Source organism: Maylandia zebra, linkage group LG10, assembly GCF_041146795.1.
Source record: "Maylandia zebra isolate NMK-2024a linkage group LG10, Mzebra_GT3a, whole genome shotgun sequence".
Classification (NCBI taxonomy): Eukaryota; Metazoa; Chordata; class Actinopteri; order Cichliformes; family Cichlidae; genus Maylandia; species Maylandia zebra.
In genome coordinates this window covers 3,415,516-3,426,928 of record NC_135176.1, presented here as the reverse complement: position 1 = coordinate 3,426,928, position 11,413 = coordinate 3,415,516, and the positions used below count along the sequence as shown (strand labels likewise).

General features: G+C 42.9%; 1 long non-coding RNA gene across 1 annotated transcript in view; it reads right to left on the bottom strand.

Moving 5' to 3' along the window:
* Nucleotides 1–7,006: 7,006 nt before the first annotated feature.
* LOC101477398 (uncharacterized) overlaps nucleotides 7,007–11,413 on the bottom strand; it is a 44,346-nt gene continuing 39,939 nt past the window's right edge. The window contains exons 3-4 of the long non-coding RNA XR_001167782.4: nucleotides 8,076–8,113; nucleotides 7,007–7,452 (exon numbers count right to left, since the gene is read on the bottom strand). This is a non-coding gene — a long non-coding RNA (uncharacterized LOC101477398). The remainder of the gene's footprint in view (nucleotides 7,453–8,075; nucleotides 8,114–11,413) is intronic.

Below are 11,413 nucleotides of genomic sequence, written 5' to 3'. Positions count from 1 at the left end.
TGGACCGAGGACATAAACAGAGAGAAAAAGGAAAAAATAAATAAAACAATAACTAAGACAGAAAACTGAGATATTAGAGGGATTATATCATCAGTTCTTGTCCTGTCTTTGTGAGTGAATGTGGCGTTTTTAAGGTTACAGTAGTGTTGCTGGGTTTGATAAGATAAGATAAGATAAGATAAGATAAGATAAGATAAGATAAGATAAGATAAGATAAGATAAGATAAGATAAGATAAGACTTTATTGATCCCACAACGGGGAAATTTTTGCTCAGGTACAGATATCGGAAGGAAATACAAAAATACAAATAAGTACAATCAGTGAAAAAAGTAAGATAATACACTATATATAATGGTAGCACACACAGTATGTGAGTATGGTTGGAAATATGGAAGACATAAACTATATAGCTTGACATAACTATTGTACCACTACTATTCCTATTTATAGACATGTACACACACACATGTACACACTAAATATACATATACATACATATATACCTGCACATGTCCGTACACATGGAAGGTCCATTATGCATGAAGTGGTGACCGTGGATGTTCACAGTGTCCAGTGACTTATGACATCGTGAATGAGGAGTTATAGAGTCTAACTGCTGTTGGGATGAATGATCTGTGAAAGCGCTCCTTCCTGCAGCGAGGGTGTTTCAGTCTCTGACTAAAGGAGCTGCTCAGCCCACTCACATACTCATGCAGTGGGTGATGTGGGTTGTTCATGATGGATGTCAGCTTTACTAACACCCTCCTCTCGCCAACCACCTCCACAGACTCCAGGGGACGTCCCAGCACAGAGCTAGACCGCCGCACCAGTTTGTCATTATATTGAGCCTGTCATTATCACTCCTTATTACATAAATGAATCTTCTTCCTTTAAACTAGAGCATCTCTAGTTTGGTCATGTTAAATACTACTACAACTGTAATACTGTTATTATTACAGTTTCTGCCTTGAAAAGTGTGCCACAAGATGGTGCCAGAGCTCTCTGCAGACAGCAATGCAGGTCTATCACTCAATCAGCTGGCAGTGCAATGTTCACAACACTCAGGCCTGAGCGATAACACCACTGACTCTGTGTTATGATACCGATGACCGCTATTTGAAGCTGAGGAACATCCGATATGGAAATTTAGCATGCCTGACAACTGAAATGCCTTCTGCGAGGTTTGCAGACTATACATGTGTTCAGTGAGTACAGAGGTCTGCAGTGTGAGGAGCTGTCAGTCACATTCTCTGCCAGAGAAGACGTGATCATCTTCACACTGAATCTCGATGATAAAGCGCCTCCTTAACACACCGAGAACACAGCAGCTCTGTGTTATCTGTTCCAGCCGCTAATTCTGACACAAGTCTGTCCTCTCATTCAGTCGTTCACATCAGACGGAGCCGCAGTGCTGTACCCTCCGTCTCTGCACTGATGGATGAGCGTCTGACAGGCTGTAGTCTGAGAAGCAGCAGCAGTAACGCTGCGTGCAGGCACCAGTGAGCCTGTGAGGGACAGAAACATCTGTATATTCGAGCTTTCTACTCCTGCGGCGTGCTGCTCGGTGCGCGTGGCAGGACAGGAGGTGGTACACGCTCGCCTGGCTGCGTGGCGAGCCGTGGCCACCATCATTGTTGTGTGAGACTGTGAAATAAAGATGAATCAATACACTGCAGAGATACACTGTCTATAGAACATGCACATATAGGGATGTGACACACATGTGGACATATACATGTGTATGTGTGTCTTTAGTGCAGGAGTCTGTAGGAGTTTGCTGGCCTAAAACAAATGTTGTGATTTTATTCTCTTCTTGGTTGTTGCGGTCGTGGTTTTCACATCATTTTCAATCACAGGTCATTTTCCATCTTAGTAAAGCTGCCTTTTAGAGAGTGAAGCAGGAAAGAAAAGAATGGAAAAAATGAATGGATCAAATGGATTAAAATCAATTTTGTCGATTTATTTAAAAAAACAAAAATGGCCTCTATGAGGTGTCCCGTTCCTCCCTGGAGCTGCCTCAGTACCAGGCTGTATACATACATGAATAAAAGATTGCTTACTGCAGCACAGGAGAGGCAGGCCAGTGTTACGAACATCAAAGTGGAACAGTTGTTGCGCTTCGTGACATTTTGTAGAGTTTACCGTTTGAAGGATGCTATTTATTCTGAATGCTATATGCTCTGATTTCAATATGCAGAAGTGAAAATCTCACTTTGCCAGACTTTTTCAGGTCTGGCTCTGACCTGGTGATGGGACGCAGAAAGCCTTCATTTCCACACGTGTCTGCTCCACAGAGCCCAGGGTGGCTCATTTCGGTTTCTGAACTCAGGAGTGCCACTCAAGCAGAAACTGCCTAAGGCTTTAGGAATGAAATGAAATACAAAATGAGATGCTATAATGTTGTTTTATTGTGTTCTTTATATCACAGTGTGAAAAAAGGCTTGTTCAGTAGAACCAAATTAAAAAATAAATAATAATAATAATAAAAGTCATTTATTTTTATTTATGTATTTGTATTATACCTGCTAGCAGCTTTGTAAGGCTGTGTACTGACAGTGTTCAGCAGGTATAATAATGTTGGCAGACATTTGTTTGCGTCTGATGTGTGTCATTAGACTTCTTTTCTCCATTTTTGCTTTATTCTTCTAATGCACTGTATTTTAGGTGAGACAATATTTCTTACTCTTTAATATCTATTTGATACGGAAAGATATATCTACTGTATATATAGCATTTATGTTCAGTGTTGTTTAGCCTGTGGAATAAACAACACTAGATAACAAAAGCAGTGCTGTTTAAGAGCTGTTAGCTGCTCCGCCAGAGATACAATATCACTCAGTGCCTTCATTTTAAATAAAACTGTTTGAGGCCCAAAGAGGTCAGTGTAGCTGATATTTCATATGAAAGCAGGAAGCTCCATGTCTGAAAAAATAAATAGAAATCTGAGAAGTAGAACTTTGTTTTTCTCCCTGCCTCATTAATCATCCTAATCACCACACAACCCCTCTGATTTACCCCGTGATCCGGAAATGGCACTAAACTACCTGTAAACATGGCTGCAGCGGCGATGTGCCCCTCACACACTGACACAACAGCACTAACAGTCTACTATGTGTCTCATGTGAAAGTCTCAGGTTTTCATGATGCTGGTGCTCTGTTGAAAGTTCATGAACATGGATAACTTCAAAATCTTAGCAGCTGTGTGTTTTTTAAGCTAATTCACTGAGTATAATAAATGTCAACCATTTGCTTGCACCACAGGAAAACTCAGGGATCACTAAAGTTAGTATGAGTTATACTCCGGGGAAGCTGTGGGGAGGCACGCTGAAAGCACTGCTGCAAAAGTGGCACAAAGAAAGATTTGAAACTGTGTCTTCCAGTGATTGTGGCAATAATTATATTATTTACAGGAGTTTTGTAATCCCGCTCCTTAAGGGGGAAATAACTGTGTAAATGAAAATAATAATAAAAATAAATAAAAAGAGTCTGAGCAGTCACTTTGGAAACAATACACAAAAACTGAAAACCATCAGAAAACTCCAAAACAAACTTTTTCAGAAGAAAATGTTGTGTTGTTTACTCTGCTGCATTTATTTGATCGCCTGACTTCTTTTTTAAAAAATCATAATTTTTGCTTGTTAGAAACTGTGCCTCATTTTAATTTATCCATCAGTGTGTTTTACACGAGTAAAGCTGAAAGATGGTAATTTAGGTTCGTTTTCATGCAAAGGAAATTCCACCTTGTCAATTGTGATCATTGGATGTCCTTTCAATCATAATATTAGATTTTTAAAAAATATCGTAAATTATAGTTTGTTTGTTTGTGCACTGTGTATCTTCTGTGGAAATGAGCCGCCTGAATTGCTGCATCATCGCTTGATATTACTCAGTCCTCCTACCACTATAAAGTGGGTGGATTCATCATCTGAGCATAGATGCTCATGAATATAGTTTTGCAAACGAAGAGTTTGTGTGTTTTCGACCTCATTAGCAACATCTGAGAATTTTTTAACCCCTCAGTCTGAGTGTGAGAATCCCCGAGGCCACTTCCACAGACACAGTCAGAGGATTGTGATCGCATGCACAAGCATGTTTGTGTGACTCATCATCACAAATCAAAGTTGCGTTTGCGCTGAGCGGGCCTCGGATTCTCAGGCTCAGCTTTTCCGACCCGTGACCCGATCAGCATCGTGCACATGCAGAGGAGTGCTGCGCACGAAGCGACGTCAACTTCACCCGTGACTGAGGAGATGGCCGGTCGGAATAAAGGCTGCTGTGAGGCTGCAGTGACGCGGCGATTGCAGCTGTGTGTAAAGTAAGCTCCTTCACATGTGCGCTTGATTAGGGAGTTCATGTTTTACAGCGAGCCAAACATAGAAATGTAAACCACAAATGACAAATCCAGAAAGCTCAATGCGCTCGTGTTTTTGTCTCTTTTCATGTCAGGAAAAAAAGCAGAGAGAGAGAGACAGAGGTCATGCAGTTCTTTGGGTTTATTTTAGGTGGATGTATCACTTCGCTCCCCCCACTTACCATATTTCATAGTTGCTGACACTCGGGAGGCGCAATCGACATGTATGACTGAAACTCATTTCCCATGAAGCATTTATGACCCCAAAGCACGAAGCTCTGATTTACTACTTAACCCTTAAGACCTGAATGCAGCATCTCTGCCGAGAAGGGAATCTTTTTACCTGTGCTGGTTTTCATGGTTTATTAATAAAGAACCAGAGATTTATTTTACCCTAAAATTCGACTTAATAAGTGAATCATTAACAAAATAATATTGTTTTTCCAAGATGATGTTATGGCTTTTTTGTTAAGTGCATTTATGTGTGTGCTGTTTCACACACTCAAAAGATGTTAAAATGATAAAAAAAAAAAAAAAACATCATCAGCAAATGAATCTAAAATGATCAATAAATGTGTTTCAAACCTTGGAGGGCCACTTACCGTGCCAGATCTCTTCCTGAGCTTCCAGCTGCAGCTGCTGGCTTTCATCAGCCAGTAGAGTTTGTCCAGAGTATAAATGAGCACTTCATTACTACATGAAGTACAAACTGGTAAATGTCACTGAACACATATATTAGTGTTTTTCTTTAACATCACTCACTATCTGTATGAGTTACATCTGCCTTCAAACGCACTGAGCAAGTTCTGAAACATAAGAATGCAGGAGAGGGCGGCTCCTCTGTGTACCCTGCAGTACCTGCCTAACACGCTCTGCCTCCCACCCAACATGTGCGGTCTTTGTTCGGTACCGAACACGTTTGATCCCGACGCTGCGTTCCACTGATTTGTTAACAGTGATCAAAGATCTAAAGCAGGCCTCGTCCTCGCGTCTTTGATCATAAATTCATCAATTCAAGCTCTTTACAGCACGTTCCCATATCAGCCCTGATGTGGGACAAGATTAAACTCTCTGTTACACTGCTTACTACCATCTTCTGTCTTCATGGAAAATATTACATTTATTTGGCACCATCGACTCTTCACTCAGCTTTATTTCTTTTAATGAAAAATTTAAAAAGACTTCTTTTTAGTTCCTACTGAAATTCTGAATTCCTACTGCGAAATCCTGCAGTGCAATTTCAGAGAGTAAGCAACAATAGTGTTGCTTACAAAGAAAACAATTTCATTGGAAATTCTAGGAGCTGGGATGTGATTATGTCTGCAGAAAAATAACTAAATAAGCTCTGTGTGTAATTTTAGCATTAAGTTCTCGTGAAACTCGTGAAATTAATACACGAACTCTTAAAATAGACATTTGACACACTGGATACTAAACGATGCACTTATGTAACAAAAAAAAGGCTTTACTAACATTCTTTCACGTTTCTATTGTGTGTTTAACTCAAAGCACGTTTGATCAGTCATCATATGTTCATCAGACCTGGAATCTATTAAACATTTGCGCGTCTTAACTCGGCTCTGAATGCTTGGTTTTCCTTAAAGTGCTGAAACTTTAAAACCAAAGTCGGCACGAGTGGAAAAAAGACTAACGTTCACACACTTCCTTCATGTTAATGAGTCCTGATTTAATCTTGGTGCCAGTGTTTAACTCCCAGGATCAGGGAGGAGATGCAGAAACACTTAGAGAGTGCTGGCGTGTGTAACAAAAGCCATAGAATATCTGACAACAGCTTTATAACAAAATTAGTCATGGCTAAGCAGAAAGCATGTAATCCAGTTAGAACAGCTTTTGCCACGAGCTCTTTTATTTTGAAAATGCACTTCACAAATTAAATCACTGCGCTGTCATCAAGTATCTGTCAGTAATGCGAGCTCCTCATCAGATACACCTTTAGAGCTGGTCCGTGCTCCTCGCCGCGCTCAGCCGTACCTCTGCAGGCCCGGAGCGCTTCGGAAAGACGAGTTCAGGTGGAACGTTTCTGCTCGGAGTTACAGCTGCAGGATGATGGGAGCCGATGTGACTCGCAGCCAACGGTGGCCCGGGCCGAGCTCCGTGCTTTGTTCCCAGATCGAGGGGTTAATGGCTTTCCGTACTGGGCGGTGAGGGAGGAGAGGCGCAGCTTTTTTCAGGCATTCTCTGTCGGAAAATTAGGATGCAGCCTCTGTTGTCATAGCCAGGGAGCTGTCTGCCATTTTCCCAGCAGCCCTTGGGCCTGTGACAGGGAGATGGATGATATCTGCAGCCTGGCCGCACTGCTCCCCAAACACACACACACAGTTTGTCTCTGTTTCACACACACACAAACACCTATGCATGCACACACACACACTCTCTTTCTTGCACTTTTTTCCTTCCTTATTCTCATATTGTTGGCTTCTCTGACACACACGTACAGAGTGCGACTGTTTGTGTAGTACGCCCCTCTATTTGCTGCCTTTGGCAACAAAACCAATATCCTACATATCACGGGGAATCAAAATCGCACAAGTGAAAACAATGAAACTGTTTTGAGGGAAACTGCAGGATTCCTCCGCTGTTTGCTTACATGGAGTAAAAATATTATATTTCGAAATAACCGAACACACGCAGCATAATCAACAGAGGTGTTTATTAAAATCAGCAGAAAGAGCAGACGCTCCAACATCTACATTTAATGCTCGTGAATTCATGAATTGTTCAAACTGTGTACAGAGAAGTGCGGGATATTTCATTAACGAGGAAAATTGCGTGGATGTGCTTTGCAAACGATGACTTAACTTGCACGGCTCAGCTCACAGCAGTAGACGCTTTAATTAAAGAAGCTGGATTTGGATTGCAGCAGTGTATACAAGTCCATGCCCCATCCCACCACCTTCGTCTTCTCCTTTCCTCCACGCCGTTCCGTTCTCATTGTCCTTACCTGCTATCCCACTCTCCACCGTGCTGCTGATGTTCCTGCAGTTGGGATGGAATCCAGTGGCCATGTCACCTGAGCGACAGCCGGTGCATACTAATGAGGAGCCGAGGGGGCGCGGGGCTCGAGTCTGCTCTTCTCAAACTGGCAGGATTAAAAAAAAAAAGACAGGGGAAAAAAAAAGTCTCCTTCACCACTTCACTTTAAATCCCCCCCTTCCCCCTTTTCTCCACACCTTTCTTCCTCCTCTTCCCTCTCATCACTTTGGAATAACAGAGAGAATGGGAGCTGTAAGAGGCAGACGAGGGTAGAAAAACAAGGAGAGGAGAAGGGACAAACAAGGCGCTGCAAGCAGAGGACAGAAGTGAGGGAAATGGTGACATGGGAGAGGGACGGGTGGAGAGGAAAGGAGAATGAGAGCCGGTAGGGAGCAGGGAGTAAAGGGAAACATCCATCACTGTTTTAAGTGACTGCAGTGGGACGGAGCTGAGTAAAAGGTCGCCTGGTCTCTTCCTGAGCAGAGTGGGCACCTGGGCAGAGCTGAGCGCCTTCCAAATGACTCCGGGCTAATTATCTCGCGCAGGCCGTCTGTTACGGCGGTCTGACACTTTTACTGACTCACTCGTCTACTGCAAGCAAAACAAGGCAGTCACACAACTAAACTCTCATCTGCTGCTGTCTGCTGGCATAATGGATCAGACTGAATAAGACTAGAAAAGTAAGGATTTTGTTGATGGTGTTGCAGATGCAAGTGGTATCTGTCTTACCTTAAAGCATGGAGAATGGCAGACAATTGCCGGGGCTCCTAGACGAGGAGAGATAATGATAGCAATTTAGCATAAATGTAGGAACACAGAAATTCCACCAACCTTCTTTTACACAAGAGAATCTGTGAAACGTTAAGCCTTTTGTACTGAAAGATACAAATCCATCCATGCAAACTCTGAAGAAACACAGTTTTATTATCTAAGGATCCACCTGCTCAGGGGATCAGTGGATACACTTGAGGACACACGAGGAATTCCGAGTCATGGCCTGTTTCAGCATGAACAGAAAGCACGCTGAACATGTGTCTGCTGGAGTTACAGGCGTAGGCTTAACTGAATCTTTAGCTACAAAAGCAACGATGTGGCTACAGAAGCAGGAGTTCCAGTAAGTGTAAACTCAAACTGGACATCAGTGCCAAAGTTACCACAGCCCAAATGTCTGGCAGCCAAGGGGTTAAAAACATTTAGCCTGCGGTGACAATGCCGGCTAGCTATAGGTCACATTCAAGTCCCAGCCACTGGACAGCCAGCCGGCAAGACAGAGCGTAATTATCCCAGCCAGTTACAGTTCAATAACTCCATCAAGCCGCTAGCCAGATACCAGGTTTCCCTGGCAACGCCTCCGAAGTGAATCGCAGATCAGAGAGAGAGAGAGAGAGAATGGCGAGAAAACACGGGACCCGAGCAGGGAGCAGGGCCAGGAGACACCCTCGAATACTGTGGACCTGCGCACAGCACAAACACTCGCAACCAACCAGGTCTGCGAGCATTCCAGTTGGCTAAGCCGAGACCTCTGCTCTGCCAGGCCGTCAGTCTGCTCCCTCGGAGCTTTGTTGTTTGCTTTTTAATCATCGGCCCCACTTTTCCACAATCCTGCTCCGTGCCCACGGGCCCGCCGCGAAAATCCTCGAGTCTCAGCACAGATCGCTTGTCCTTTCAACAGACAGCCGCACCTCCCACAGCACTTACTGTAATCTGTAAAAGTTAATGGAGTTTATCTCCCGTCGCCCTGAGAATAATAAAGAAACTTTTGTGCTTTCCATGCATGAGGATAATTACATTACAAGTGGCACTATGATTTATACTCCTTGATTGAATTAAAAACAAAATTGAATAGGCTGTGTACAAAAATGTGTGTATTTCTGAGTTTAATGCACTTCTACGTGTGTGCGTTTAGGTGACTGTCTGGCCTCCTGCCGCAGTGTCTGGAAACTCAGACACTCCCCCCCTCCATTCTGTACTGCCCCACTATCGGGCATACCTGATACCCCCCACCCCCAAACACACACACCTACACACTGACCACCACCACCTGCGCCTCCTCCCCACCCTGCTGCGATAAGAGATCCTCCAACAGGAAAGCCTGACAATCGAAAACAACCAAAAATCAAAAACAAGCCATCTAATTCACAAAATCCACCTGATTTCCATGTCGCTCCAGCCCAAATCCTAACGTGCCGAATAAATGTTAATCTGGCCTTATTGCTTTTAAAGCTGAGCGACGCGGCGGCGGAGTGTGTTACATGACCACCTCTGAACAATGGAGCGTAATCTCTCACACACACTTGGGCCATCAGCTGGAGTCTTTAGTTTATCTCCACCTATTCAAGGTCTGGATCAATGTTTCCTGCAGGAGCTTGAAGACTTGGCGAGAACAGAAACCTCATACCGACAGCTGTTTGTTTAACACGAGTGCAGATAAAAGCGCATCGCAACATATTAATATACGAGATCTGCTGATCCGTGCAGCAATTTCAATTATTTCGCTTTAATCAGTCCAAACATAATATTTAACATCCTGTGTCTAAACCGGCACCAGGAAAAGTCTTTTGATTGGCTCGGCATAAACACGGTGCATAAACGTTTTGTTTTTTTTAAAACAGAAACAGAAAAGAAAAGCTAATATTGCCCCTCGCTGTTAGATAGTGCAACCTTGACAGACACTTTCAGATCTACTATAACTGCAACCTGATTAAGAGTTCATTAAAAAAAGTTTTAACAATTTGAATCAGCTCTTATTTTAAATTAACCCATTTTTTAAAGTCACACTTTATACACTTCAATAATAAGTAATAACAAAACTGACACTGACAAAATAAAAGACTTTTAATGAGGAACATATTAATCCCAAAGTGTCAATGTTTTCCCTCAGCACAATGCCTACAGGCTTGGATCTGTTCACTTTCAATAAAATCACGACTTTTACAGCGTTAAAGCTTTAGCAGCATTTTCCTGAACGACACTTCCTGCCTTCGCTGCTACGTCCGATGCAGTGTGTGATGTGTGATGGCAGAATCGAGATCAATTTAGCGGTAGCTCATTGAGAACTAGTTTGACTTTGAACAAAGTTTGTATTCCCCATTGAGCGCAGTTACAAACCAGCTGGGAGCTGATTTTTACGGGGTGATATTTATTGGATCCTTGGTGGATTGCTCTGAGCGTGCTGCTTTGTTACTGTTGGAGGGGGGTGGGGGGGTGGTTGTTTCATCAGTGGGCTCGGGTGCTGCCAGACTTTGCTGCGTGTCAGACAGACCCTAATAAAACTGTCTGGCTGTTTTGTGGGCACCAGCTCCGCTCTGCCTGTGCTGCGTCTGACTGCTCAGCACTTGTCGCACTGTGCCTGGCTGTTTGGTATTCATGGGGCATGGCGCTCCTTCAGCTGTTGCTGGGGGCTCTGTGGCATAGGCACAGACTATTAGTTGGCATCGGCATTGTTCGCTATGAAACCAAATAGGGAGACGAGAAAAAAAAAACATAATTAGGGAGAGAGAAAGACTGGAGACTGGGAGAGAGTTGGAGAGGAGGGCATTAGAGAGAAAATCAATTGTTTTGAACTGTATTCCTAATACGAGTAATTTAGCAGAAATTAGGTTTTCAGAAAAGCATGCCGTCTTGGGAAAAACTGAAAGTTTAAAAACCAGGTCAAGCTGTAATTGTAAATGAATTCACACCTTTCTCTGGCACAAAAGGAAAAGAACCGATTTTTTTTTTTTTTTATGCAGACCTAATTTATTGTAATTGCACTTCTATAGTCATGTTTATAAGAGACGGGTCCAGTGTTTTCATTTTCTATTCAGCATTCAATCTTGTCCTTTTCTCTTTAAGAGCCTGTCTTAATGAATTACGATGTCTGTCTGCGCTGAGCTACGCCTCCCGTTTAAATATTGATTGAGATCATTAACCAATTTGGTCGTTTCATCTCACCACAATCGCAGATTTCAACAGAAATATTCAGATGAAGAGAGCAACTCGGTTTCTGTTGACCCGATTCCACATTTTCAAAGCGTGGCCATAGGTTTTTATTTCACATACTGCATGGTATCTTTCTTTATTTCCCC